Below are 7,874 nucleotides of genomic sequence, written 5' to 3'. Positions count from 1 at the left end.
TTGGAATAACTAATTAGAAAAATGTGCACTTAACTATGGGAGAAGTTCTTACAAAAAACAAAACAAAAAAAAACCTATTGTTGATTGCCCAAATATAATGGAAGATTGGTACGTTATTTTCACCAACACATTCATTATTGCTACATTTCCCCATAATCTATGTGATTTTTTTTTTTTATATAATGTTTTTTTGGTTTGAGTACGGCATTGCAAAATTCAGAGGAGTGTGAATTTTGAAGGATAGATGTGTTTCAGCTGCATATTGTGTTAAGAAATGTGAAAATTACATTTATCCCCCATCCCTTCAATCTATCCACCACAGATAGCACAACTCGGCTGTACAGCCTCTGTTTTGCATGAAGAACATCCCAGGTTCCATCTGGGGCATCTCCAGGTAGGATTGAGAAAAAACCCTGCCTAAAATCCTGAAGAACTGCTGCCAGTTAGTGTAGAGAACACTGAGCTAAATGGACCAATGTTGTGACTAAACAGCTCCCTATGTTTTTCTTTTCTTTGGGGGGTAGCTTTTCAGTCAGACAGGTGTGATTTTATCTTGATGCACTGGGCCTCTGCACACAAGGTGCAGGCAGACTTCTGCTTAAGCCACAGCTAGTGAAGTGAAACCCAGCTTCCTCTAAACTAGAGATATTCTTGCCTGATCTGCCAGTGGGACTCATGCTGTGTACACATACTGTGCTCTATAAATAGTAATGTCTTCTCTCCACGGAAAAGGCTATTGGAAGGGAAAATAATCCTGTATAGATGCCAAGCAAGAGAAAACTGGTCCCATTCCCTACCCTGCAGGGAAGCTGGAGCACTGAAAACTCATGAAAAGTAGAAGGGATCGCGTGGGGAGAAACTCCTTCATGCTTCATGTACCCCAGCTATATCTCAATCGGTGCACTGCCTGCTTGTTTCTATTTGTCTATTAAATATGCATACAGGCAAAGCAGAGGGGAAGGGTCATAACTCAGTGGGAGAGCATAAGCTTTGCATGTCGAAGGTCCCAGGTCCAATCCCTACCATCTCCAGGTAGGTCTCAGAACGCCCATTGTCTAAAACCCTGGCAGCCAATGTGTTGTTGTTGTTGTTGTTGTTGTTGTTTTTATTTCTTTACCACCCTTCAACTATACAGTGGTACCTCGGGTTACAGACGCTTCAGGTTACAGATGCTTCAGGTTACAAACTCCGCTAACCCAGAAATAGTACCTTGGGATAAGAACTTTGCTTCAGGGTGAGAACAGAAATTGTGCAGTGGCGGTGCGGCAGCAGCAGGAGAACCCATTAGCTAAAGTGGTACCTCAGATTAAGAACAGTTTCAGGTTAAGAACAGACCTCCAGAATGAATTAAGTTCTTAACCCGAGGTACCACTGTAACACAGAAATAAAAATCACTCTTTAATAAATAAAACATAGCATAATTCACTAAGGGACTACGCACCGTGACACAGAACATTTAAGAACCAAACACCTCGACAAACAGGAATGTTTTAAACTGGTTTTAAGGCCACCAGCAGGTATCCCCTAGGAGTGAATTCCAGAGCTGGACCACTGCCACTGAGAATGCCCTTTCCCATGACATCCTCCTCCTGGCATCCATATAAACAGGGCACTTCCCACAGATTGTAATGCCCAAGTTATCTGGTAGCAAGGAAGGTGCTTCTTGTGGTTCTTGGGTCCTAATTCACTCAGGGGTTTATATATATAGCTTCTCATGAACATTGGAATTGTAACGTTAAGGCAGCAATGGCCACAAAAGTGAGAACTGCTAACAGGGATGGAGGAGAAATTCAATTTCATTTACGTTTTAATGGGAAACTGCCTCATTTGCACTACTCAAACAGGCAAACCCAATACAACTAACCTTCAAAATCCACACCTTCTCAAACTCTTATGATGCAGTTCTGCAATCAAACCATGTGAAGAAAAAGGCATATGCGAGAGTAAGGTGTGCATAAGATTGCAAGTATTCGTGAAAATAACATTAAAATACACTGTATTAAGTAAGATTGCTTGCAAAAAATAGTGCATATTAGTAAAAGAAAGGGGGTATATTAGTTAAAGATGCATACAAAATTGGTTTACTAGGAGAAATGTGCACTAAAAGGCTGATGAATTTTCATGTGTGTGTAGCGATAGAGATAGAGATAGAGATAGAGAGGGGGGGGGAGATGAGACCCTAAATTATTGTAGAAATGTGGAGAACTGAAATTAAGATTAGGAAAATGAGTAGTGGAGAGCAACAGATTCATCCATCCCTACTAGTGAAGATTAAGTGTTTGTATGGGACGCGGGTGGCGCTGTGGGTTAAACCACAGAGCCTGGGACTTGCCGATCAGAAGGTCGGCAGTTTGAATCCCCGCAACGGGGTGAGCTCCCGTTGCTCAGTCCCTGCTCCTGCCAACCTAGCAGTTCGAAAGCACAAAGTGCAAGTAGATAAATAGGTACTGCTCCAGCAGGAAGGTAAATGGTGTTTCTGTGCGCTGCTCTGGTTCACCAGAAGCAGCTTAGTCATGCTGGCCACATGACCCAGAAGCCGTTTGCAGACAAATGCCGGCTCCCTCAGCCAATAAAACAAGATGAGCACCGCAACCCCAGAGTTGGTCATGACTGGACCTAATGGTCAGGGGTCCCTTTACTTTACCTTTTACTATTTCTTTTAGCTGTTGATGGTCTTAGGAGCCCTAGGCCAAATGCTCTAGACTGGTCCCTAGACCACCTGCCACATGAACCCATCTCCATTTGTTATGACACCACTGTGCTGGCAGTGCAATGGTCATGCACAATGTACAATGCCGTGGAAGGGAAGCAACCAAAGCACTTGCAAAAATGTGCATGAAATCATCTGTTGCCTATATCACCAGGCAAAGTAGAGTGCAATAGTGTCGAAGGGACCCTGGCTCCATTTGCTAAGATGGGAGCTCTGCTCTGAGTGTTCCACCATGAAGCTTTCAGAAAAAAGGTCTTTTCTACAGGGATGTCCCTTCCCATTTGCCAAATTAGTGTTTAGGCATCAGGTTAAAAACCACTGGGTGGCAGGGGCTTTTGGTGGTTGTATATCTTACTTTATTATTTATTTCCTAAATTTTTACACCACTAGATTGTGGAAAACCTCAAAGCAATTCCAGAGAGTGTCTACTCTAAGCCTAAAGTTAAAGAACTATAAGAAAGGATAGCCAGGAGCCTTGAAGTTACCAACTGGACAACAGACTGCTGTATTGTTTTTAACACTTGATTGGGAGTGGCTGGGGAAACTCAGCCAGATGGGCAGGGTATAAATAAAATATTATTATTATTATTATTATTATTATTATTATTATTATTATTATTATTATTATTATTATTATTATTATTATTAAGCCACATAGGTCACCTTGTCACAGTCTTCCTCACAATGGTGACATGTATCCCATTTCTATCTTATTATTTCTTAATGTATGAGCTGTATCAAACTATGTCCTACACTCAGAGTAGACTCACTGAAAATTAATGAACCTAAGTTGGTTATACACAGAATGGACTTGGCTACAACCATGAATGTGCAACATGCAAATTATATGTGAATATCTGCCTTTCATCTTTTTGTTGTCGTTTTTGGTGATGTATTTCCACTTTGGGATGACTGTAAGTGTCGCCCTGTACATTTTGCTCAAACATTCAATGACATTTGATTAATTGAATTAAGCTGGCTTGCTTTTACACTTGTACTTCCTATGTTATGTCTTTGCATTGCTTTTTTAGGAGTTCTTATTTTCAGTGTTGATAGCTTATGTTACAGTTATGGTAATGTTCCTAGGTGGTGAGTTGTAAGCCACCTTGGGGATCATATGATTGAGATGTGAGGCAAAAACATGATAAACAAACCATATTAATAAAATTGCAGAGGCATGATAAGAGACAAGATAGGGAGTAGGAGGGACAGAGATAACCAGTTTCTTTGTCCTGTTCTAAAGGTGTATCCACAATAAGATAATAGTGTGAGTAAAATGCAAGACTTAATAATATTAATATTAATATTAATATTAATATTAATATTAATAATAATATTGTATTTATGCCCCACTAACAACAAATTTAAAACACTTAATTGTAATACAACATAGAAGCAGCATAAAATGCAGTATAAAAGCATGAATAGCAATAAAATTCAATGTTCAAAAATCAGCTATGGGGAATCCACCCAATAAACATTAGATAGTCACCAGGGCTAGCTGGCAGAATTAGTCCTACTTGGGCCAGCATATTGGCTTATATTAAAATAGCCAAAATGATTATCTATCTCTTCTAAGTGTTTTCATCTCTGCCCAAAACTACTCCTAATTTTGGTGATTTTTGCCACATGGGTTTAAATTGCCTCTCATGTAATTGTTCTCAGCCACATCTTCATCATCAGCCAAATTGGGTGGGCTGTGTCGATCCACATAATTTTATTTGCTAATGTCCAGTGGTGTCACCATGCCAGGCACAGTGACATTGTAACATTGTCCTTGTTTGGGTGGGACCACTGTGTTGGAATTTGGTGTGGTCACTGCAGTGGAGGGGAGAACTGAGTGGCCTCATAAGGCTACCAGTTGAAAGCATAAAGAAACCCAGGGCTCCTTATTCCACCTGGCAAACCAAGTGATTCTGCGTATAAGAGTATAAAGAGTCTTAACATTGGACATGCTAAGAAAGACTGACTGGAGGTGAAGGAAGGAAGGAAAGCCATATACATGGCAACATGTAATAATCACAATAATTTTATTATTTATACCCCACCCATCTTACTGAGTTGCCCCAGCCACTCTGGACAGCTTCCAACAAATATAAAAGCATCATAAAACACTAAACATTAAAAGCTTCCCTATACAGGGCTGCCTTCAGATGTCTTCTAAAAGTTGTATAGTTGCAAGAAGTGAGGTTACAGGGAACCAGGCAGAGTGCCTTCTCGGTAGTGGCACCCACCCTGTGGAACACCTTCCCATCAGATGTTAAGGAGATGAGTAATTATATAACATTTAGGAAACATCTGAAGGCAGCCCTGTATAGGGAAGCTTTTTAAGGTTTAATGTTTTACTATGTTTTTATATATGCTGGAATCCACCCAGAGTGGCTGGGGCAACCCAGTCATATGAGTGGGATGCAAAATAATAATAATAATAATAATAATAATAATAATAATAATAATAATAACAACCCCCACTGGCTCAGATAATTTATTGGAAGCGTTGTCACTTATTGGAAAAAAAATAGCTGTCAAAGAGAAATCAGCACTCCTGAATGGGATTAAAACTAGCCATTTTGGCAGAGCTAGTTTAAAAAATTACCTTCATGCTACACATTTTCATCTTTTAAAGCAGCCTCCTCCAACCTCATGCCCTTGATATTTTGGACTAGTAAGCAACCCCAGTCAGCACTGCCAATGGTCATGGGTTATGGCCCTTTTAGTCTAAAACATGGGTAGGCAAACTAAGACCCGGGGGGCTGGATCTGGCCCAATCGCCTTCTTAATCCGGCCCACGGACAGTCTGGGAATCAGCGTGTTTTTACATGAGTAGAATGTGTCCTTTTATCTAAAATGCATCTCTGGGTTATTTGTGGGGCATAGGAATTCGTTATTTTTTTATTTCCCCCCCAAAATATAGTCTGGCCTCCCACAAGGTCATGGGATGTGGGTGGCGCTGTGGGTTAAACCACAGAGCCTAGGACTTGCCGATCAGAAGGTCAGCGGTTCGAATCCCTGCGACAGGGTGAGCTCCCGTTGCTCGGTCCCTGCTCCTGCCAACCTAGCAGTTCGAAAGCACATCAAAGTGCGAGTAGATAAATAGATACCACTCCAGTGGGAAGGTAAACGGCGTTTCTGTGCGCTGCTCTGGTTCGCCAGAAGCGGCTTAGTCATGCTGGCCACATGACCTGGAAGCTGTTTGTGGACAAACGCCGGCTCCCTCAGCCAGTAAAGTGAGATGAGCGCCGTAACCCCAGAGACAGCCACAACTGGACCTAATGGTCAGGGGTCCCTTTACCTTTACCCACAAGGCCTGTGGGAGAGTCGACCGACCCCCTGCTGAAAAAGTTGGTCTGAATCTTCTAGAGGGTGACAGATTGCAGAAGACTGCTTTAAAGAAACTGTTGAGTAACATTGTGTCCCTTGGCTGCTCCTTCAGTCTCTCTGAATTCATCACATAATTGATCCTACCCAATTATGGATCTCGTGCGTTGGGATTTCTCTTTGACAGCTACTGGCATTTATGTATATGATGTCTACAGTCCTTCCCCAACTTCCTTTAAAACTGCTCGTTCAACTTTCATGTGTTTTAACTCTCAGGTCAAATCAGCTCCATCAATGTCAGGTTGATAAATGAATTAATTTAATTTTTTTATCACTGGAAAACTCTCTGCCTTGTGTATTTTTCACTATCAGATTTTTCCTGCAAGATAATAGGTCCCTTATTATTTTTTTATGTTATCTGCTGTAATAAATATAGATTGAGTTCCCCCCATACAAAGCACAAATGTTGCCATTCCTTCACTGTGTTTGGTTTGCAGATCTCAGCTGAAGAGGAAGCATGGCACTGATTGATTATACTGCTTTTATATTTATTATTAACACAAGCAAGGATATAGTCTAAGCTGTACAACTTTGTTCCAACTGAAGAACTGAGTTGGGCAAAGCAAATTGTTCAAGCAACTGTGCGGAATGCACCACTAAAAAGAAATTCAGCAGCTTCATTAGGTTGCTTTCTGTATTTGCCAGAATTGTACCAGCAATGATATGGAAACCATAAAGAACGAGTCAAGAGAGATACTCAGACGTTTCTATCGATGTCATTGAAACTCATGTTTCCTGATTTGAAAATGTGTGCCAGTCTTCATATATAAATCATTCATATATAAATCATCATTCTGAGGTCCAATGATCCTGCAATGTAGCTTGAAGCAGGTACATCCAGAGCTTGTCTGAGATCCAGGGTTGGAGTCTTGTTAGAATAAAGTTATAAAGGTAAAGGTAAAGGGACCCATGACCATTAGGTCCAGTCGCAGACGACTCTGGGCTTGCGGCGCTCATCTCGCTTTATTGGCCGAGGGAGCCGGCGTACGGCTTCCGGGTCATGTGGCCAGCATGACTAAGCCGCTTCTGGTGAACCAGAGCAGCACATGGAAACACCGTTTACCTTCCCGCCGGAGCAGCACCTATTTATCTAGGCTAGTGGTTTATACCACAGCACCACCTGTGTCCCTCGAATAAAGTTATAAGCTCAAACAAAAAAGCAGCAGGTCCCTGGCACCCTGCGCCCCCTCCCCTGCCAGCTTAGCCATCAAGGGCAAGTGTATTGGGCTGCTTTCCCCCTCCTCATGGGCCTGGCTTGAAGTTGTCCTGAATTCTGTAGAGAAGGTGGGACTGCCCAGTCCAAATCTAAGGCAAAGAACTGTAGGAAAGGAGATCAGGGACCACCAGCAGTTAATACACATGGGTTGTCTGATCACTATGGTGAGATGTACTGTGGCTTAAGAACACAGGAAGAACCTTATGCATCTGCCCAATCACCCATTTAGACCAGTTCTCACAGTGGCCAACCAGATGCCCATGAGATGCCCACATGCAGGGTCTGAGCACAGGAGCATTCTCTCCCCCTGCAGTTTCCAGCAACTGAATCTTTCTGTTCTTTGAGCATCATACTTACTAAGAAGGGAGGGTCTATTTTGTTGTATATGTGCTGTTGATTAAGCTGTAAGAAGAAAAGCAATGCTTTTTTTTCAAAAATAAGAAAGCTTATCAAATGAATAAATAGCATTATTATTTAAATTGTTGCTGTTGGGTTGGGACATTAATATATTTAATATCAGTGGGTCTATTCTGAGCAGAACAATGAGTGGATACAACCCATAGTAATTTA

The sequence above is a fragment of the Podarcis liolepis genome, assembly GCF_965112155.1.
Source record: "Podarcis liolepis genome assembly, chromosome: Z".
Taxonomy (NCBI): domain Eukaryota; kingdom Metazoa; phylum Chordata; class Lepidosauria; order Squamata; family Lacertidae; genus Podarcis; species Podarcis liolepis.
This window is presented reverse-complemented; position numbering follows the sequence as displayed.